At 46.7% G+C, this 22808-nt stretch overlaps 1 protein-coding gene across 4 annotated transcripts in view; it reads right to left on the reverse strand.

Moving 5' to 3' along the window:
* The window catches only part of SIPA1L3 (signal induced proliferation associated 1 like 3), a 228079-nt gene that overhangs the window by 197660 nt on the left and 7611 nt on the right, over positions 1-22808 (reverse strand). The window contains exon 2 of one of the 4 annotated variants that reach the window (XM_073226115.1): positions 17136-17289. The exons of the other annotated variants lie outside the window; for them this stretch is intronic. The gene's annotated coding sequence lies outside the window, so the exon portion shown is untranslated. The remainder of the gene's footprint in view (positions 1-17135; positions 17290-22808) is intronic. 4 annotated transcript variants of the gene reach the window in all.

Raw genomic sequence — 22808 nt, forward strand, 5'->3', positions numbered from 1 at the left:
CCACAATTCACCTTATTTAAACTTCATGGCAATTGCAGTAGATGATGGTGTTTTTACCATTATTTCTGATTCACCTTTTCAGGCACAGAATAGAACTGTACTTCTTCACCAACCCCAAGTTGGCTATGGCCATAAGATTTGCTTTGGCCAGTAACACATGAGCAGGAGCAAATGTGGATCACTCCCATCTGGGACCATCTGAGAGCTAATGTACAATCCCCCATCTGCCCCTTCCTGCATGAGTAAAACTGTTCCAGATGGCAGAACCTGAGTCCCTGAATGAAGATGATACAGAGCAGAGACCACCACCAACCCATGGGGAATATATACAATGATAAATAAATATGTAGCCTGCTAAGCCCCTGAGACAGTGGGGTTATTTATTTCAGCAGCATAACGTAGCCCATACTTACTGGTTCAGGGCTCTTTCAGTTAATCCTCTTTTTACTAGGAAATTAACTAAGGATCAGATAAATTAAGTGATCTGTTCAAAGACACACAGCTGAAAGGTAACAGAGGCAGGATTAGAATTTAGGTCTGACTGCAGGGCTATTAAAAAAGCTGCCACTTCAATCACTACCCTGCATTTCCTCCTAACTCACTCGCCACCAGAAATAATAACTAACACTTACTGAAAGCTTTCAGTGCGCCAGGTGTCACCGTAAGGAATGTCTGTCTTCCAGGTTACCATTTTTTTCCCAATAAAATGCCTTTGTGGTTTTTAATAACATTCAGACATCACATAGTATATATAGTTCTTGGTGTGTTTTCATCTACTTTTTATATGGAAACAATTTATGCTCTCAAAACTCAGTACAACATTTTTAACAAAATGATGAACATGAAAAGTCAATGTTACATTTTAAGTACAATCAGCAGAAGGTCAGAACCACCCGGGAACATGGAAAGGTCAGCCAAGGCCAACAGAGGTGTTACAAGTCTGAAATGTGGATAGAGGGGAATTGTGGTGTTGAGGGCACATGTGGCGGTGATTTTTTAGCCACATTAGTTGTTTTTAGTGATCAGGAAGTGATGTTTTGAGCTTTTTACATCCTAACATGATGGCCTGTTACTTATCATATCTAGGAGACGGCTGGCCTGAGTCAGTTGGGCCAAAAAGACACAAGGCGCGCTCCAGGGACCAGGCTAGGGCTGCACACAGGAAGAGGAAGTCTGCAGAGCCAGGAGAGAAGCTAAACTGCATCTCAATGATGGTGGTGGTGGTGGTGGCAGTGAATTCATCAGCCATCTCTGACCTACCCACCTCTGGCTTCCTGCTCTGTAAGACAAGAAACAGCCAGATTCTTCAAGCTGATAGGTTTCAGGCTTGGATGTGCTTATCCCCACAGGTTTATGGAGACTAAGTGGATCTAAGAGCACAAATGTTTTTAAGATAAGCATTGGTTAGATGCTCACCTGCCAGACTGACTGACTGTGAACCAGCCTACATTCTCAGCTGTCCATCCCCCATGGTACCCCTGCCCACCCACTGCTTCCCAAGGAGCACTGCCCTGGGGGCGTGTAAGCCTCCGAATCTCCAAACAACAGAAACATCAAACTGCTGGTTTTAGGGTAGTACTCTTTAAGGAATAATACAGCTCCTTAAGCCCCCAGACTTGTCTGTCCTTCTCTTATACATCTTTCTGTTAAATGGAAAACTTAGCTTTACAAACAGGATATTCCGGCTGAGGCTGGGATTCCCTAAATTCAGAACTCTCAAATACAGAGGCCTGATTCGTTTAAATGGAATGTTTTGTAGAACTACCAAATTTTGAAAATTTGCCAGAAAAAAAATCCCAGGGAAAAATTTCTACGATTTCTTTCAGATTCTCTGTGCTTTATTCAGTAAAGTAATAAAAGCCTACTTTATCTAGCCATATCATAAAATATTTCAATTACAGTCAATCTTCCAGCTTACTTCATCTTACAAAAGATGTACTATTTTCTTGCTCCCGCAAATAAGGAAATGTTAGGGCTACCATAAAATTATTTCAGATGTTATCTTTATAATGTACAAGGAGGTACAGCTTATTAAAATTCTTTTGAAGGGACACAGACAAAAATATTTGAAGATGATAAATTTAAATTTGGCCAGCCCACCACACCCTGATTCCTGGTGGCTGAGCTACAGAAACACTGCATGGGGTACAAATCCTGGGGAAAGAAAGACTTCAGATAATCACAAAGTCACACGTGCCTGGCGTTAGGACCAAACAGGGCAGGCAGGCAGGATGTACATGCCCCCTCCCTTCAGCTCTCAGGGACCTCAAAAGCAAAGCTGCTACAAGACAGTGTTTGAAAAGAGATTTTCTGGCCTGGTGGGTCAACTGAAACGATTCCCTTTCACCCAAATAAAAAGGCCGTGACCCTTCCTTCACCTCCAAGTAAGTATGAGTACACATGTGAGCGTGACGCACACACACACAAACACACAAGGAAAGCATTAGCCATAAATTACTTCAGGCTAAGTCAGCGAGCAATTACCCTCTTGAACATTTTCCATCACCACCAAAATTCTTCACGAGATGTCTTGTTCTGAATGTGAAGCAATATTTCAGCATGCACTATACACAGCTCTTTCCAGTTACTCGAAGAGCTAAATGCAGGTTAAATACACTAATAAAGCTCACATATCTTATCAAATTTCTCCTAATACATGATGTGGTGTGCAAGGTTGGATAACAGGCAGGAAAGGCACGCTTTTCCTAAGATCTAGACTCAAACTCTACTTTTATTCATTTGAGAAAGACCCTGGGCGCCCCCTCTGCGGGTCAGGCCTTAGTCTGAGCATGATCCCTGAACTTTATCAGAGTGGTTCTCAAACTCTAACATGCATCCAATCACCCAGGATGTTGCTCAAAACACAGATACCCAGGCCCCAGATCATAATCTCCCACAATATGGAGCAAAGCTTCTGTATTTTTAACAAGACCTCAGGCAAGTCTGAGAACCATAACTCAGAAGTCCAGCAAGGTGGTTCTCAAGCATCTGATTCATAAAAATCACTCATGGAGAATTTTTAAGGTACAGATTCTAGAGCCACTAAAATGACTATATTACCTACAGGACTTTTTTGGTTGCAAGTGGCTCAGACCCAACTCAAACTGGCTTGGATAAAAAAAAAAAAGGCAACTTTTGGGTTCACATTACTGAAAAGTTCAGGGGTTATTCTGACTTCCAGTTACCCAAAGAATTTATCAGGAACCAATCATTTCTACCTTCTTTCTATCTGACTCTCTGGGCACAGAGGGCCCCCATCAGCATTAGGCTTCTGGCCCACATCGTCACTCCCAAGTAGGAAGAAAGCACCTTTTTTCTGGTAGCTCCAGCAAAAGATGTGTACTAATTCTGAGTGGACTGCCATGACTCATGAGCCCTTTCCCCCTGTGACAGCGAGAGGCAAATGATCTGAATGGCCCATGCCTGCCCTGGAGGTGGTCCCGCCTCCAAACCACAAGGGGGTCTTTGTTATTTTTTTAGTCCTGTTTCTAGAAGTTCTTTCTAGACGAGAAAAAAACATTCAAGTACAAATAAGAAATTGAAAATAATCTATAAACATCCTACCTACTGAATGAAGTTTTTAGACTCTTCAAAGTTGTGCAGATGCGCACTGATTTCTTGAAACTTACTCTGTACAACAAAGCATTTTGTCATGGCTGTCCCTTTAAGATAATATTTTCAAACTGAAAAAAAGATGAGTATTTTAGTCATTTTTATGACTGCTCAGCCAATACTGGCTTGCCTCCCATTTCCCATAAATTTGTTTTTAGCCCCTGTAGAAGCCAGCAGATGTGTCCTAAGAACAATAGACTCTCACAATTATTGAAATCAGAAAGTGACAGTGATACAATCCTGCTACTTAATGTACAGATATCTACTGTGTAATTTATAAGACACCTTATAACTTGTAAGACACTGTTACCTCATTCCATTTTCAAGGGCAGGGCTTTCTGTCTGTCTGTAACACTGCCACATCCCCAGTGTCTAGGGTAAGCAGTGCCCTACATACATTTGGCTTGGTAAATGGTTGCGCTGGATAGTGGGAGAGCAATTTCCAGAGGGAAAACTCCCAAACAACAGGGAATGGTTGTGGGGTGGCCAACCAGCAGATGATCACCTATTACACCCTTGCCCAAAAAGCAGCTCCAGAAGTGAAGCCAGCAGACCCCAACCGTCAGAAGACTCCCCCGGACGATGTCAATTCCCAGCCAGGTTTCAGAAGCGCTGTCTGGGGAACGACCAGACATAATCACAGCATTTCTTGAGATCTCGGCAGTTTTCCAGATCTTTCAGCAGAGAAGCAAGTTGGGGAAGGTGAATGCTTCTGCGCCCAGCTCGGTGCTGTGTGCCCAGGGTAGGTCAGACCTGGGTGCAGCTCTCACGGCCTGCCGTCCATTCATGTCCAAGGCCTTGGTTGAACAACAGAACACCGTCCAGCCTCAGGAAGGAACAGTAAGGATGATGAGAACTAATACTTCCTAGGTGCTTCCTGAGTGCTTATTATGTATCAGCCTCAGATTAAATACTTTATTATACTTAAAGCTCTTAATAGCCCCTTGAGTAGAAACCTTTATCATCCACATTTTATGGGTGAGGAAGTGATTAGCCCAAGGACATTTCTGAGTGACCTTGAGTTTTGAATCTAGGCCTTCTGGCCCATGTTCTTAACCACAATGTGATGATAAGAAGAGAATGATGCCATAGGCTGTGAGGGCAAAGGAGTGGGTCAGCTGGGCTTCCAAAATTCCTCATGTTGTGAGAAGCGTACGTGTCATGTTTACTGACTTGCCATAGCTCACTGGATGAAAGGCAGCCATCTGGCCAAAGCTGGGCATATCAGACCCTCTGTTCTGGGATGGAGACGACAACCACTCAAGTCTTGGCTGGTGACGGGGAACTGAAGACCTCATCAAGGAAGGAGCTAGGAACAGCAAAATGCCTGGAGAAACCCAGAGAGAGGAGGAAACAAAGAGAAAGAGGCAGAGGTGTGAAGTAGAGAGAGAAAACTTCGGGCCCTGGGCCTACTGATCCGAACACCAGCAGACAGTGCCTGTCCCAAGCTCCAATAGGCACCTCAGAATTCTTTCAGGCCAGGGTGGGGCTGACAGGGTTTCTGTTATTTGAACTTCCCACCTGGCTTCCTCTCTGACCTCATTTTCTACCATTCTCACCTTCCCTTCCCTCATTGCCCTCTGGCCACAATGGCCTCCTTTATTTCTTAGACTATGCTCCATATGCTGCTGCCTCAGGGCCTTTGCATCTGCTATGCTGTCTGGAATGCTCTTTCCCAAATGTTTCCATGGCTGGCTTCATATCTCTCAGGTCTTCCCCAAATGTCACCTCTTCAGGCGTCTGTCCTCATCACCTCTGCAAAAATAGCAGTGTCTCTCACTCTCTAGCCTTTCCCCTGATCTATTTTCTTCATAGTACACTTACTACTTTACATTATTCATCTGTTTGTTTAGTGTTCACCCTCCCTCTGAAATGTCAGGTCCAAAAGTGTGGGAAATGTTTCTATCCTAAGCCTTACTGTGGTCCTAGCACTTTATGCCACATTGCAGGTGTTCAGGATATACCTGAGTGATGATATTAGCCCCCACACGTTCCTGGGACCTTTATCCCTGCCCTCAGAAACAGAGAAACAATGACTAACATTTATTTGAGTGTTTATTATGTGGCAACCACAATTCTAAGCATGTTACATGCATCATTTAATTAATCCTCACAAAAACCTAGGGTAAAAGCTAGTATTACTCCACTTTACAGATGATAAAGCTGAGGAACAGAGAGGTTAAGTTTCTTGCCCAAGCCCACCCAGCCAGGAAGAGGCAAAGCTGAGAGGTGAAGCTAGCAGTCTGGTGTCAGGCTCCATGTATCCACTGGGCAACCAGCTCCACAGATCCTACAGCCAACACTGAGGCTGCCCTCTCCACACTGGGGTTTGCTGTGCTAGCTCCTGGCTGAGCAACTCTGAATCTTTTTAAATTTTCGTTTCATATTAATCAAGGCCCCCAGAATGTTGTCCACTGCTGCTTGTACCCAAGTTGTCACGCCTGATGCTAGCCTCTTCTGTGCTTTGTCCCAGACATTGGGGACAATGAATCCTTCACAGACATTGCCACCAACTAGCCACCATGGACTTACGGGTACTCTGAACACTTCTGGTCCCTGCCTAACCAGGCCACATAGAGAGCGGCTCTGCTGGAAATAACATCTGAGGAATTCATGCCTGTGTGTGACCTCCCCTGGCCTTTAACACTGCCATGGGAAGTCCTGGCCAGGGAAGTGAGGCAGAGAATAGACCTACAACGTGCAATCAGAGCACAGGAGCAATCAATAGGACTATTACTAGTGGGCAAAAGGAAGGCTTGCCAAGAAACTGTAGGAAAAGCTGCTTAAAATTTAAAATATATTAGAAATAAGGAGACAGATAATTGAATGAATCTACAATTTTCAAGCCAGACTCTGCCTCATCCAAATTGTGAGACATTGAGCAAGCAAGGCCACCTCTCTGGGCTTCAATTTCCTCACTGTGGATGGGGATAGTACCAACCTGCTTCACTGAGAAACATTAAACCACTTAGATCAGAGCCTCCCTCATACTAAGCTTTCCAAGTTAGTGGGGAAGGATGGATCACTCAGTCAATTCTATGAGGACAGCTGGTTAACTATTGGCAGGGGGTAGGTGGAGGGTAGGTTTAAGATCTTTGTCTCACTCCTAATGCCAAAAAGAAAAGAAAAAAAAGTTTCAGGTGCTGGATGTAAAAATGAAAGCATAAAAAAACAAGAAAATATATTTATCTCATCTTAGAGGCCAAGGCATAAGCAAACAAAAACACAACCCTCATATGATGTTTAAGAATATTTTTTAAAAAAAGGGAAACTACTAACTATAAATTTCCAACATATAACAAAATGATTTGTACTCTTAATCATGTAAAGATCCCCTACAAATCAATAAGAAATAAAAAATAACCCTTTAGAAAAACGAGACAACAAGGTTATGCATATGGCTAATAAATAGGTCCTGGAAGGCAAGTCAGCAGTATCACAAGTCTTTAAATGTATTTATATACTTTGTTGCAGTAACTGCAACTCCAGGACTTTGTCCTAAGAAAAATCTAGGAAGCAAACAAAGGATTTTATGTGAAAATGTTCAGAGTTACAATAACGAAGGTTAGAAACAGCCAGGATATCCCACAACAGGGCATTAACAGGACAGACACTGTGAAGTCATTAAAAAGAATGTGGCTGACCTTGACCCACTGCCACGGGAAGCTCTCCAAGACAGATTATTAAAGACAAGTACAATCTTCAGAATAATATACTCAGAGAGTATAAAACAAACCACCATAGGGATATGTGTGTCATAAAATAGTTAACATGTGAGTGCTTATCACATGGAGGTGCCACTTTTTTCCATACATTAACACAGTGAATCCTGACAGCCAGGAGGACTATCACCACCATTTTACAGGTGGAGAAACTGAAGCACAGAGCGAATAAGTAAAGGCCCAAGTCAGCATATAGCAAAACTGTGGCTCTAGAGCCCAAGCTCCTAACACAAGCCATCGAGCACAGAGCAAGCAGGCGCACACTTAATGTCCCTCTGGGCAGGGGAGAGGGACTCGGGGGAGACCAGGTGCCAAGGGGTCGATGGGAATGTGGCACTTCCATGCTTTGCTTTACATGCCGCTCTACGGTTTGAACTGTTTTACAACCCACATGTGGCTTCTGCCAATTATAAAATGGGAAAGATTTTTGTAAGTAGAATTTTTAAAAAATCGGTCAATCTAAAAATGTTGCCATGTGACCTAAATGCAAGAAGGAACAGGAGATGATCAGCATTGCTCAGTGCCACTGAAGGGAGAGCGGCTTGCAGACCCCAGTTCAAGGCCACCTTTCACACACGACCCCGTGCAGAGGGAGAGTGGTGATCACACCTCTCCCGGAGGACACCTAGGAAAGCCATGTGGCTGGCGGAGGTATCACACAAGACACACACCCCACGGGCACTGAGCTCCCTTTACACGGGGAGTGCTGGAGGAGGAGATAAGGAGAATCTGATGCGCGGGGAGGATTTCTGCCCAATCAGTTAACAGGCTCAGAGCTCAAAGTCCAGGCCCAGACACACCTATCTGGCCCATGTGTCAAGTTACACATGTGTCAGCACCCAGAAAGTCCATTTTCTGCCCTGTAATAAATACTGTAATAAAAGGTGTGTCAGGATCTAGGTCAGTGGGGATGCGGGGCGGGCCACTGATGTGGGCCTGATCCCCTCCTGATTTCATCAACATAGGGCACGGACATTCAGCTCCTTCTGGGTACAGGGTGTGTCAACATCATGAACACCTGTGGCTGGAGTCAGAGAAAAGGGAGGCAAGGTCAGACTATGGGTTGGGCTATGCAGCTTCCAACTCCAGCCCCAGCTAGCTGTGTGACAAGGAGCAAAGGCTTCACTCTTCTGGGCCTCAGTTTGCTCATCTGCAAAATGGGCAAGAAGAGTACACTGTGATGAGGGTCATGTGATAGTGGGACCCCCCTCAGCCTGTGTTAAAGGGGACCTGGCCCTGCTGTTGCTGCCCCCAAACCTGCAGACCGAGGCCCCAAAGCCCCGCAAAACCCTTCACCCCACTCTGAGCAATCCCTTGGTGGGTGTGCTTCTCATGCGCCAATGCCACCACTTGGGGCTGGCACCACACCCTTCTCACTCTAGCACAGCAGCCTCCCCTGTCACCCACTTGCACCTCTTCCGTCTGAGCTCCTCACGGTAGCCACAGGGCACAAGAGCAATGACACTCAGAACAAACCCAAACTCTACCAGGCTCACACCCCTACCCACCCTTTGCTCTCATTCTTCATCGCTCCAGCCGCGTGGGCTGTTCTGCTGTTCCTTGACACTCCAGTCTCAGTCCTGCCTCAGCGCCTCAGCACTTGCTGCACCTTCTGCCAGACAGGCTCTTCCCCCATATCTCTCACGAGCTGGCACCTCTGTGCCATTTGGGTCTCAGCTGCGTGTCACTACCCCAGTGAAGCTTTTCCCGAGCTCCCGGTCACCCAGCTTCCTCCAGCCCCCTCCGCCTTACAGGTGTATCGCTCACCTTCTGCCTTACTGCCTTCACAGCATTATTTGGCCCCACTGGAAATCATCTCATTAATTTGTTTACTACCTTATTGTCTCTGTCCTTCAACATGAACATAAACTCCAGGATTATGGGCCTTCTCAGGCTCTGACCCTAACATTTGGAACACATGTGGTGTTCAAGTGTACAAGCTGGTGACTGAATGAATTCCACATCATTCATCAAATCTTCTTCCCCCCAGAGGGCATAAATGTGCTGTAATATCCAAGAAAGAGAAAGTCCTAGGTACCATTCAACATAACAAGTAACTGATCCCAAGGTATCCAAATGATTTCAAGCGTGCTAGTGCTCTAAAGAATTTATGACCCAGTCAACAGCAGTTGGGGTCAGAGCTGAGCCCTGGCCAGGAGACTAGAACTTGCCTCTCCGATGGAGCAGAACCCTTTATTGTTCTTTGATCTAGGAATGGAGTTTCAGATCAGAAGAAATTCAAATGCTCAAAAACCTCTTACCTTTACGGTTTAATCTGCTGGCCCAGAGAGAAAATTCTCCAGAAGCTATAGGTTTGAAAATACATGGCCAGGGAAAGACAGGGAAAAAAATGGCAATGTCAACAGTCCAGAGTCATCTCTTCCTGGTTACACTGACTGATGAACACACAGGCTCCACCTGGTCAAAGGTAAGGCCTGCAGCAGCCATGCCTACACAACGACTGGCTCACCTGTTTATTCCCAAATCCAAACGGGCAAGGGCAGCAGCAGAGACCAGTACATATCCAATGAATGAACACAAAAATAAAGGCAGGAGATTTGAATCACCCAAGGAAAAAATCAGCAGATTTGAAAACTCCAACCCCACCATTATTCAATACTGATTCCTAATGTAAACAAAAGTCCAAAAGAGTCAGTACCCTCAGGACATCTGAATAATAGATGAGGGAGGTTTCCCTCTAGAGGAATATTCCAGCTAATAAATGATGAAAGTGAGAGAATTACAATGTCACAATTTTTTCACAAACCTCAAATGAAATCATAGGTCCGGGCAGCATCACCTGCAGCATTAACATCACAGAGACCACGGGCCTTAGATACCGGAAGGGCACAGAGGCCACAACTCCCAGGAGGAACGTCTTGCCGCCCCCCACCCCCATACACACATGCACATAAAACGTGCATGTGTGCACATCTCCAATCTGAATCTGATCCAGTCTCTAGACTGACAGGAAACCCAGGGACAGAAGAACTCGTCAAACACGGCTGCAGGGATACAATTAGCCAAGTATAGTCTGTGGGAAATCTACAGGATAAATGACATGGCTTTTCTCAACAAATAAACTATCAGAGGAAAAAAGAGGAGGGGCTGGGGAACCCATAGATTAAATGACACTTAACAGGCACGTGAACCAAATGCAACAGTGGACCTTGCTGGGTCGTGATTGGAACAAATCACTTGTAAAAAGACATTTAATGAACTATTAGCTTTACAATAATCCAGTGGGGGTGGGTTGTGGCAGAAATATATAAAGCCAGAGTGGTCATGAGCAATCAGAGCAGAAGCTACTTCCTTCTTAAAAAGGTGTCCAGAGGTGATTAAAAACACAGGGTGACTGAGCAGACAGCTCACGATTACTTTCACTACCAAGTGCAAACGAACAGATCATCCCTTCCTCCTGTGGGCAAAGACGAAAAGTCCTCGTTGTGGCCCACAAGGCCCCCCACCATCGGCCCCCACCACCTCTCTCCTCTCGTTGCCTACCACTCTCCCTTGTTCACCCTGTGAGATCTCTGCTGACTGCTCAAGTTCTTTACGCAGGGCAGGCCCCGTCTTGCCTCAGGGCCTTTGGCCCTTACTTTGCCCCAAAGCTCTTCCCCCAGATACCCTCCTTCACCTCTGCCATGATGTCATCTCATGAAAGAGCCCTTCCCTGACCGTCCTGTCTAAAACAGCACCACATGCTATGTACTCTCATTCCACGCATCCTCCTATTTTTGTTGCACTTAGGGTCACTTTCTGACTTACTACATGCTCCCTGTTCCTTTACTATTTTCCCATTTATAATGTAAGCTCCTCGAGGGTGGGGACTTCATTTGTTTTGTTCATTACTGTCTTCCCAGCTCGCAGAGTACTGCCTAAACAAAACAGCTGCTCAATAAATATTTGTGCAATAAATCAAAGAATCAAAACAGTCAGCAACTAGAGGTAACATCCTGCTGTCTAGCAGCTCCTTTAGGAGTCATTTTAAGGGAACACTTTAGAATCAGTAAAGTTGCTGGCTGTCTAATACAGTATTTAGTCTCCCCTTTTAACTAAGCAGAATCTGATTTTTAGCTAAGAACAAAGCCATGTGAACCCAGGTTCCCTTGCAATATAAAGGCATAAGCTACTGTGACTAAGTTCTGGGCAAGAGTCTATAAGCAGAATTACTGCATGCAACTTAACATTACGTTTTTTTTAAAGAGACAGGGGTGCCCATCTTCATCCCTTATTTCCTGCTTGCTGGAATGTAATGGCTGGAGCTTCAGCAGCCATCTCAAACCATGCAATGGCAGGATAAGATGATGGAGTAAAAAGGTAGGAGAAGTCTGGGTCCCTGATAATCACTAGGATCCTTTATGTGAGACAGAAATAAACTTCCGTCTTGCTCAGACCGCTATCATTTTGTTTTATATTATACGCAGGTGAACCTAATCCTGATACACCGGGGATCAAAAAGCTATTATAGAGTACATGGAATGAGTATAGGCATATATCTATCTATACAAACACATAAAATGCTCATAAATTGAGGGCTGCCCCAAAGAAGAGAGAATCACTGTGAGCTAGGAGTACACACAGAGGTCTCATGGAGCTGGGGGAGAGCGGAGAGTGAAGAGGAGACACCAAGGAAATGAAGACATGAAAACCATAAACCTTTCATTAGTTTAAATAAGCTGCTACCCCAGGATAAGTAACCTACAAATTAATAAGAAAAAGGAAAAGTGATAAACAAGCGATATCCCAAAGAAACATAAATGAAAAGATATTCTGCCTTACTAGTCTTTAGGGGAATACAAATTAAAACCTCAATGAAATTTAATTTCACATCCATCAAACAGGCAAAAAATTAAAAAGCCTTAGAAAACCAAGTGTGACAAGGATATAGAATAAAAGGAATCCTTGGTGGGACTGTTTCGAGAACAGTTTGACAATATCTGGCAGTTAAAGATGTTCACATCCTACAACCCATGAGTTTCATGCCTAGTACATGCCCAAAAGAAATTCTGGCCCATGAAAATCCAGAAATATATGTAAGAACATTCACTGAACAGCAAAATATCTGGAAACTAATGAACTGTCCACTGGCATGAAAATGATTAAAACAAAAATGTGGTATATCCAGCCAGTGGCATATTACATGGCAGTAAAAAATGAATGGACTACAGATAAATCAGTTTGGATCAACCTTAGAATTGTACTATTAAGTGAAAAACAAGTCTCACAAGACTGTTCATAGTATAATATCATTTGTATAAACATCTAACATGATTCTGTTCAAGACAAAGAACGATAACAATTTCAAGATGGTGGTCACCTCTGGGAGAGCAGGCAGCGGATCAAATGGGGAGTACCACACAGGTCATATAAGTTATTCGTAATGTTCTAGTTCTTAGATGGGCAGCAGGCCAATGGCTGTTCATTATAATAGATACTTTTGCATGGACCAAAAAATATCAGTGTATCATGCACCAAGGATGAGGGCTACAATTAATCTGATTCCATGTGCCCAAAGGCCATCTTTAAAAAACGGAATACCTTTAAAAAAGGTGAGGAAGTGTGTATACCAATTTCCTGACGAATGGGTCCAATGAGGCCAGAAGCAGGAGTGGAGGGGATGGAGTAGTGATTTGCTTCATATTTTGTTTTGTTGTCACTTACATATTCGTTTCAACACGAAATGTTTCCCACAATAAACTAAAGCAGTACAGCACAGTGGTTCGGAACCAGAGCAGACCCACAGAGGCTGCATGTCGTCTGTATTACTCTGCTCCCACTATGTCTGGGCCGTAGGACTTATGTCAAGTTATTTAACTTCCCTGGGCCTCTGTTTCTGTATCTGAAGAGGCGGAATGGTAACAGTGCCTACTACCCAGGGCCCTGTTAAGAATAAATGAGTTGGTTCTCAGTTCTTCTATATAAATTAAGCCCACGACAAGATTACCTATTATCACCAGTCTAACTTCAAACATCTACACGGAAATATGAGCTAGCAATTACCTGGTCAAGGACTGCAAATAATCCTGGTTAGCTTCACCCCCAGATGTGTTCACCTCCATGATCCTTGATGCCTCTGTAAGAAGCCCAGGGCACTGCCCATCCCAGGTACTTACTAAACAGTTGCTAAATGAATGGCTGCTGCCTCAGTTTAACCCCTACGTCCTTGGCTGTCTGAAAAGACCACTTCTAGATGCCTGTGCCCCATTTCCATTCTCCATTCTTCTTCCTTTCTGACACTTTGCTAAGGGTAGTGATGAGGCCGGGTTTAAAAGAGTGTACTTCCAAGACTTCCCTGTACCAAGGGGTGGTCATGTCACACAGTTCTAGCCAAAGATTCACCAACAGACATCAGCTAAGGATTTCAGGGAAGGCTTTGGTTTCCTGATAGAGGTGCTTTCTCTGTTCCTTACAGTTTTGCTTCTTTCCGCCTGTAACAAGGATGTGGGGCTACAGGTGGAGAAGCCTTCTTATCACTATGAGGCCAAGGGTGTCAATGCAAATACAGAGGAGCATAGGGCACTGGAGAGATGGTAAGCTTCAGCGCCACCTTGTCCTGCTCACCTCTGCACTTCTCCTGACCTGAGAAAACGAACACCATAGTAGTCTCCAAAGATGCCCCCAGTGGGCCACACCTTCTGCAACTTAAGTCTTAGATCATCTCGCCCACACTGAATTTGGGCTGACTCTGACTGCTTTAACCAACGCAAGGAGGCTGAAATGAGCTGGGCCAGTTCTGAACCCATGCTTTTGGCTTAGGAAGCCCTGGGCTACCTAAGTTGTTAAGCCTTGTTACTGGCTGGTGAAGCTACACGGAAGGAGAGGTTCTGAGACTACACACAGAGAAAGGACCAGCCATCTCCACGGTGCCTTGTGAGTAAAACCATTTTGCGCACCTCAGCCCTCTCTACCCTTTGACTGTAGCCACAGAAGAGACCCCAGTCAAGACCAGCAGATGAGCCATCCAGATGAGCCTCAGTCACCCAGAAATTCATGAGAAATAAAAAAAACTGTTGTCATTTTAAGACATTAAGTTCTAGAATGGATTATCATGTAGCAATAGGGAACTGGAACAAACCTCTCTTTAGGTATACCACTGTACAAGTTTCATGAAGCCAAGTATGTTCCTTAACTAAAATGCCACCTAAAAAAAAAGACATGCCAATCGACCACAAACCCCAACAAAATCTCTTGCATATTCTGATTACTGACTGTTAATATGAAAAAACATGAACCTTCTCTCTTTTGTAATAAGTATTTACTAAGCACAACTAATCTGTATTAGAGGTGATGAATCTATTAATCATTTTTGTAATTAAGAAGCATTTAAAGTAGATAGTTCAACATTGGGCTGGACCTGGTGAGAACCCTCAGAAAATGTATCTCCTCTCTTGGCAAGACACAGCATTATACTAATGCCACTTCATATTCCTTTGCAAAGGCTTAGGGCTTAAGTTAACAAGGTGGCCAAGCAAGTTGGATGCCTGCAATCTAATTAAAGGAGGCTATCAATAAAGATGATAATATGGGGAGAAAAAAAAGGAATGCACATCAGTGGTGGCCTGGCCAAATAAATTATGGTACACTCACACCACCTTGTTAACACAGCCATTAAAAAGAGCAAATTGGAGCACTACCTGAGAACTTGGAGGTATTTCCACAAGGTACTGATATGTAAGGAAAGCAAAATACATGTAAGAAAAGGAAAATTAGGCTTATACTATTCTTATAGGGTAGCATTTCCCCAATAAGATTTTAACTATGGAGAAAAATGTGGAAAGCTACACACATACCATGAGTGAAGGGTTGGGAGAGGATGCTGACGTAGGGGTGGGGAAGAGAGAAGGAGCCAACACAAAAGGGACAGACAAAAAAATACAAAGAGGTTTGAAATCCACGCATAACTATAATTATCATCCCCATTTAGTGGGTTCACTCTATGCACTAGACACAGCCCTAACTAGGCCACCTAATCTCACTTTAACTTCTTACTTAATGAAGGTACTATTAATTATTCCCATTTTCCAGATTAAGAAACAGATCTAGAGAAGGTAAGTGAGCTTAGGCTGTGCTGGAACTTGAGCAGTATGGGTAATGGCTTTCCAGGAGGGTCCCCACCTCAACACCAAAACCACTGAACTTGGAGCTTGAAGGACACAGTTAAATGTTGTAGGAGCACCTCCTCTAATACTCTGCACATTCTTAAATAGCAGCAGGCCCAGAGGTGTGATGACGTGTGATACAGCAGCACCAAGTCCAGCAGGCCCTCAGCCCCTCAGTGCCGCATGCTGTGGGGGATCCCAGAGGGCCACTGACTGACCTCACTCGGCAGAACCTGGGCAAGCCCTGCCCAGGGTATTTTTACAGAACCAAATGCTGACCCTGGGAGCCAGAAAATGGATGAGGAGGTGCCAGCTACTACCCAGTCAGACTCTTTGAGCTCACCATTTAATTAAAACCTGGTCAGCCCTCGGACAAGAATTATTGCCTGCTACAGCAAGGAAGACCAATAAACTGCCTGGCCAGTTCTTATTGCCAAGGCATTCCCTGACCTCCCTACTGCAGGAACACCAAGCAGGGCCTGGCTGGCCATAAAGCTGGCGTTCCACACACGTGGGGATGTGTGTACGGGTGGTGCCTGTGACAAAGCCTTCCCACCTGAATGAACCTGCATCCACCCTCCACACCAAGGCCAAGACTGTTCTACGCCACCTGCATGCAGGCTGCCCAGATGAGCCACTGCCGGGGCCAGCAGAATGCCAGGTGGCCAGAGGCCCTGATGGTGCAGGCAGGCCTGAGAACTGCTTGGACCGAGGGCGTATTCTCCCCCCTACACACACACACAGTTGCAGCTTTGTGGCTATGCCGACATGCTACTCAAACCCCAAATGCGGACAGCCAACCATCCTCGGACAATGCTGCACCTCATACAAATTCATTCATAAAATAACTTATCCCACACCTACCACATGCCAGAAGCTGTTCTACGAGGACAGGGACAAAAGTCCCTATGCTTTCATTGAGCTGACAGTTGGGGGGTGCAGTTAATAAATATGTCACATGGTAATAAATGCTATGAAGAAAAACAAAGCAGAGTAAAGGGCTAAGAGGGATGGAGAAGATGCTATTTAATAAGGACAAGGGCCTCACAGAGAAGGTGACATTTGGGCAGAGACCCGAAGGAGGGAGGGAGCTTTGGGGATACTGGGGGAAGTGTTCCAGACACAGGGAACAGCCAGGGCTAAGGCCTCCAGGGAGGAAACAGCAGAAGGCCAGTGTAGCTGGAGTATGGCCAGCGGCAGCTGAGAAGTCAGAAATAAGGTCAGGCAGGGAACTTGGGTGGGTTGGGGGGAGCACTAGGGACTGAAGTGGGGGCACGAGGACAGCTGACACTGAGCAGCTCTCCATGCCCAGGCTGTGAGCACTTTACATAGGATACACTGGAAAGGAGAATGGGTCGGCACCCCACCCCACCCCCAAGAGGGGAAGGAACTCGCCTGAGGCCACACAGCTGGCCTAAACCAGCTGGGAAGCCCCACAGACCCTGGCAATGAAGTTTGCATCCCACAGGAGCTCTCCATTCACCAATTCCTCCTCCACGGAGAAACAGCCTCCATTTCCTTCTCACTGCCTCAACACTCCGCCCACCCTTTCTTCACAGTTAGGAGCAGACAGGTAAACATTTCATGAAAGAGGAGGAAAAAAGAAAACAAAAAAGCCACCAGTCTAACTCCCAAGAGAAGGAACACAGTATTAACTTTCTCTGAAGTCACTACACCAAACTTGGAAAACATTACTCACCTACAAGATGTCCTGAACAAAGTCCTGCTCACAAAGCCGGCAGGTGGCTGCGTGCCGAGCTCCAGGCACCCGGCTCCTGTCCCAGGCGCAGGCCACCTGCCTGAGCTCCGCAGGCCGCCCTCGGGTGGTGCCTCCAACAGTCCGCCATGGGTGTCTGGAATGAGGAAACGGGAACCTGCCGTGCCAGCTCTAACAGCGACTTACTCAACAGCCACAAGAACATGCCAGCCACCGGAGTTCCCCAAGAGATGGCTGGCCTTCGTGAACAGGCACGTCCCCAAAGGGGGCTGTTTTGCCAACAGTCCCTTTGGGGGAGGGAAATAAAAGGACTCCTTACTCATCAGACACGTGGTCTGAGAAGCTTGAATGGGCTCAAAAGAAAGCTCAAAGGTAACAGACGGCTCGCCTGTTACCTCCCATCCAGGAACAGGCCACCTGTTCATTGACAGAGCCAGGGTTGGATCTGTGCCTGCAGCATCCCCTGCCCTGGGCCTGCACCTGCTCACTCCATTCACAACCTCACAGTCCACAGGTGGGCTCCTTTCTCGGGGACGGGAGTGAGCTTGCAGAGGCAACGTAGCTTAATGATTAAGCACTGCCAGTGGACACCCCTGGCTGGCTCTGGAAGCGCAGCTGAATGGCTTTGTCTACCAATAACCTGAACCGTTGAGTTCCCTCTGCCCAAGGCACTGTTCTGAGCTCTTCTGATGAATTACCTCCCCTAGTGCTCACAGCTACCCTCTAGGTAGGTACTGTTATCACTCCTATTTTACATAGGAGAAATTTCAACAATGGAGGTCACAGGCTGGAGGTCACACAGCCAGAAAGCAGTAGGGCAGAGTTAACCCAAGCAGAGTTGTTAGCCACAGCACCGCAGATCTCCTAAGAGGAGAGACAGGTCCCCCACTGACCCTCAGCTTCCTCATCGTTAATGTGGAGTGTGAGAAGGCAGCCCTAACCCACAAAAAATGCTCAACTATCAGCTGCAATTATCACACACTGCCCTCAGATTGAATCAGGTTCAGCTTATACTTTCCAAAAAAGGGGTCATGAACTTTAAATTCTAGGTAGTGGGAGTGAGAAAATAAAGATCCCTCTGGCCCTTTTTTATTCACAAATATATATACCCAGAAAGTGTGCGTGTTCATGTATATAAGATATCTATATACAGGCACTGGATACAAAAACCACACCGGCCCTGCCCTCAGGGAGCTTACAGTTGTCTGTGAACAAACTGGCCCAAAATACTCAAAGAACGGCAGATACAGTGTGTATTAAGCTGTGAGGTCAGTATCATTACCAGCCCCACCTTAAAGATATGGAAACTGAGACCCTGCAAGGCTAAGTGGCTTGCCCAAGGTCACACGGGGCGCCTGAAATGGATCTAGGACTTGCACATGTCTAGCTCCTGAGGCCACACTCCTTCCTCAGTCCCTCTGCAGTCCAGCAGGGCGACAGCTTTATGCTATGTCCATAAGCAGGAGCAACAGGCATCCCCAGCCAACTTCAGTCTGCAAAAGGGATGGTCACTTTCACAGGTTGTTGGGAGGAGAGGGCACGATTGTTAAATGATACTTAATTATTCACTTAATACATCACATTTAGAATGGTAATAGCAGGGGCCACATTCTTGAGCACTTACATGTGCAGCTGCTGAGGGTAAGCACTTGACCTGCATCCCCTGCTGTCATCCACACAACCACCTCAGTGGCACTCTCAGAGGGGAAAACTGAGGCTCTGCAGGGAGCACCTTAAATAGGAACTGGGCAGGAGCAGAGAGGAGTGAGTCCAGGTGTTTCTGAGCAGAGCCAACGCTCGAACACCAGGCATCTGCCCCCCAGACTGTTGCTTCCTCACCCAGCTTGAGTTTCCTGGAATTGTCAGATGAAATATTTGGTTTCTCAACAAGATGGAGAGCTCCTGTGGTACAGGGGCTCTGAGTACACATTCTCAAAGGTGGACATGATTAGAGAACAAAAAGCTATGCCCTGATTCAGGTGATCACAAACAAAGTTGGTGAGGTGAGTATGATGACACAAAAATGGCTGGGCAGTATGCTTCTACTTTGTTTCACTAAATTCTGCAGCAGATCTAGTTGTTTGCCTGCCCATTATCCATTCCCCTCTCCCAGTCCCTTCCTAACTGGTACTCCGACTTTATTCCCATAGCTGCTTTCCTCCCAGCAGTGGTGAGCTTCAGGTGAGGATGGTTTCAGCCCCAGCCCAGAAAGTAAATTCCTTGCCTGTGAGTTGCCCAGGCATAGTCATGTGTCACAATGCCAATGAGATATGAGAGGAATCGGGAGGCAGGACATCTAAGAAAGATGTCTTCACTCTTAAGAGACACACAGTGAATGAGAGATGACCTCTTTCTGCTGCTGGATATAACCTTGTCAGGGTGTGACAACTGGAGCTGTGGCAGTCTTTGTGGCCACAGGCGAATCTGAGGACACAGGAGAGACACCAAGGATGGCAGAGTGGCACAACACAGAGGGCTTGCCTACAGGTCTTGTGGAACTGCTGAATTAGTTCACCCTGGGCTAATTGGTTATATGACATCCTATATATGACTTCAGGCCAATTTCAGCAGGCTTTGCTGTTATAGATTAGTGGACCTCAAAATGTGCTCCCAGGCCCAGGAGGACCAGCATCACCTGGAGACTCTTTAGAAATGCATATTCTCAAACCAGACCTAATGAATCAGAAACTCTGGGTGGGGCCCTGCAATCTGTGTTCCAACCAGCCCTCCAGACAATTCTGGTATCTGCCTGAGTCTGAGAACCACTGCAGAAGCACACAGTTATTAAGAGTGAGGCCTCTGGAGACAGACTCCCTAGATCCAAATCTTGTCACCACCTCTTTCTAGCTGTGTGACCTTAGACAAGTTACTTAATTTAGTTGCTTCATCTTCAAAAGGGGAATAAGAAGAGTACCTATCTTACAGGGTGCTAGAAGCTGAGATGAACCACCTTGGGCGCAGCACCCAGCACAGTGCCTGGCATGTAGCCGACGGCCTATAGTGACCTATTAGTGGTAGCTGCTGTTGCTATTATGGCTGAGCAGCCGAGGGCATATCAATGGACAAAACTTCTTGACTGGGGCCTCTAATACTGGACCCTATATCTTTTACCTTTATTTTACTCCCCAGGACTCTCAGACCAGCACCCTGGGCTTCCAGAGACATGCGACTCTGATCGGCATAGGGGTGTGACACATGGGAGGGGATGAAGGCTTTTCTCCCAAGTCCAGACCATCATTCCTCAGACCTCCCCTCCCCCCCCTCCCCCCAGCCCGAGCCTCTGTGGTCCCAGCAGATACTCCCGCGGACGCTCTAGGCTGAACACTCTGCCACCTATCTGCTCAGGTACTGATGCAGGATGCCCCAAGGTTCTGCCCAGACCCAGAGGGCACCCCAGTGTGAGTTATGCCAAACACTGGGTGAGAGTCCAGAGGTGCCCTTCCCTCTGGGAGCTATGATTTCAAAACTGGTGGCATCAAGATGCAGAGAGTCAATAATGCCACCCCAGTTAAGGTCCCAGCAGGAAGAGGCAGCCTCTGATCAGGCTTCCCAGCAAGACTGGGTATGGGGCTATGGGCGGGGCAGCGGCTTTGCACGCCCTGGTGTCACTCACAATGCTGGTCCAATGGCTGAAAGAGAAGTGTGGGACGAGGAAGGGGGAGGAGGGCCTGACCTCTGACCACCAACCGCTGAGGCAGGAAAGGCCTGGTTAAATTCCTCAGGCTGTGCAAAGAAGCCATTAGGCTGAGCCTCATAAAACTGCCAATACTCAACCGCTCCTGACTCACAAAAAGGCATTTCATCTAGTTCGACCTGACATAAGCCAAGAAACTCGCTCCATAATGCAGTGTCAAGGACCTGGTCACCAGCAAGAAGCCGCGCGGTGCTGACCTCTGGGGAAGGGAACCCAGTGCCCCACCTTTGTTCTTTTTGGTTCCACGCATGCGCGGTCACTATTGAAAATCAGATTTAATAAATCAATCAGCTCTGTACTCTCTTCCATCTCAGTGAGAGACAAGACCTGTTTCTACTGGATCCTAAGAGACCTGCAAACCCAGCACTTCTCTGCCCTCATCCCCTCCTCTCTCCTCCCTCACTCTGCTCCGGCCATACGAGCCTCTCTGTGAGCTCCTCAAAGTCCCATGGTCTCAGGGCCTTTGCACCGGCTGCTCCCTCTGTCCAGACCCCTCCACTCCTCATACTGCCTCACCTCCTTCTCAAGGTGTCGGTACTCAAGTCAGCTCCGAGGGAGGCCAGTCCCAGCCACCCCATCTAAAATGTCAACAGTCCGCACCCTAATACTTCATATTCCCTTTCCTGGCTTCTTCCATTTAGCACTTACTACCACCTGACACAATATATACCTTCCTTATTTATCATCTGTAGTGTGAATCCCCACGGCCTATGAGAGCCCCAGCGGGGAATGAGCCCTGTCCACCTTGCTCACTGCTGTATCCCTAGTAGAAGAGTGCTCAGCTCGGTGAATACCTGTTGAATGAATCAGTTTAAAAATTTGATGCAGTATCAGTATTTGGGGTTCACTACCCTCAGATCTAACTCCTGCAGATCTATCTGTACTGGGAAACATGGAAAATCCAGCTGCATAAAGCCCTGACTGTGCTCCCAAGGCTCTCTCCACACTGGGCTCACCTCTGGGCCTCTGCAAGATGAAGGACAGTGCCAGGGGCCCAAGTCTGAGGAAGCCAGAGGGGCTGCGGGCCTTGGCCTGCCTTCCTCCCCACAAGCCGACAGCGTGGTGTGGAGAAACCCGGCCCGGGAGAAGGGGGCAAATCAGACGGAGCCAGGGACAGACCAAAGCCCTGTTCCCATCAGCCATCTCTACCTGCTGGGCAAGCAAACCTCAGACAGAAGCCCGCAGACGAGGGTTCTCTCTGTTCCAGCCACCTGATCCAAGGGTTTCAGCCATACATTGACTCCGAAAGAACAAAGCAAGAGGAGCCTCCACTCAACATGACGTGGGGGTGCACATTTGGTGTACAGGAGTTTTAACTGCTGGCTTGATGAGAAGTATCATCAGGTCCAAGGCACTGTTACAAGCTGCATCTTGCCCCTTTCCTTCTGTTGTCAAAATCCAGGCCTGACAGGGCACTTGCTGTGCCCCCCACGGCAGCGCTGGAGGCAGACCAAATGCTGGTTCACATCCCTGCAGGACCTCAACAAAGACCCATCAGAGGAAGGATGGTGCCGGCCATGCTGAGGGGAGGAGCCGGACGATCTGAGGCCTCCTGTTGAAACACGTCTTTGGAAAAAATGTGAGAGGGCCTCTGCCAGCCCCCCAACCCCCAGTCAGGTGCTGGAGGGAAACATCCCTGGGAGGAGGGACCTCCGCAAACTGACTCAGGGCCAGGGCTCTTCAGGGCAGCTGGGGCAGCCTCCTGGGTGCCCCCCCTGCTGCCAGATGCTGCTGATTTACCAAAGGGATTCTCCCAAAGCCTTGGGCCAACTATCTACTTGTATAATGAAAAAAAACCAACCAGCTTTTATTACACAAGTGCACTAGGCAGAGGCAGGGGACTCCCTCCCAGGAACACTTGCACTGGAAACACACAGACACTGAGAGAAGTCTGTTGTGCTTGTTTCTAACCTTGCACCACAAGAATTCAAACACACAGGGTGAAAAGAAGAGTATAATAG

Source organism: Manis javanica, chromosome 17 (assembly GCF_040802235.1).
Source record: "Manis javanica isolate MJ-LG chromosome 17, MJ_LKY, whole genome shotgun sequence".
NCBI classification, from domain to species: domain Eukaryota; kingdom Metazoa; phylum Chordata; class Mammalia; order Pholidota; family Manidae; genus Manis; species Manis javanica.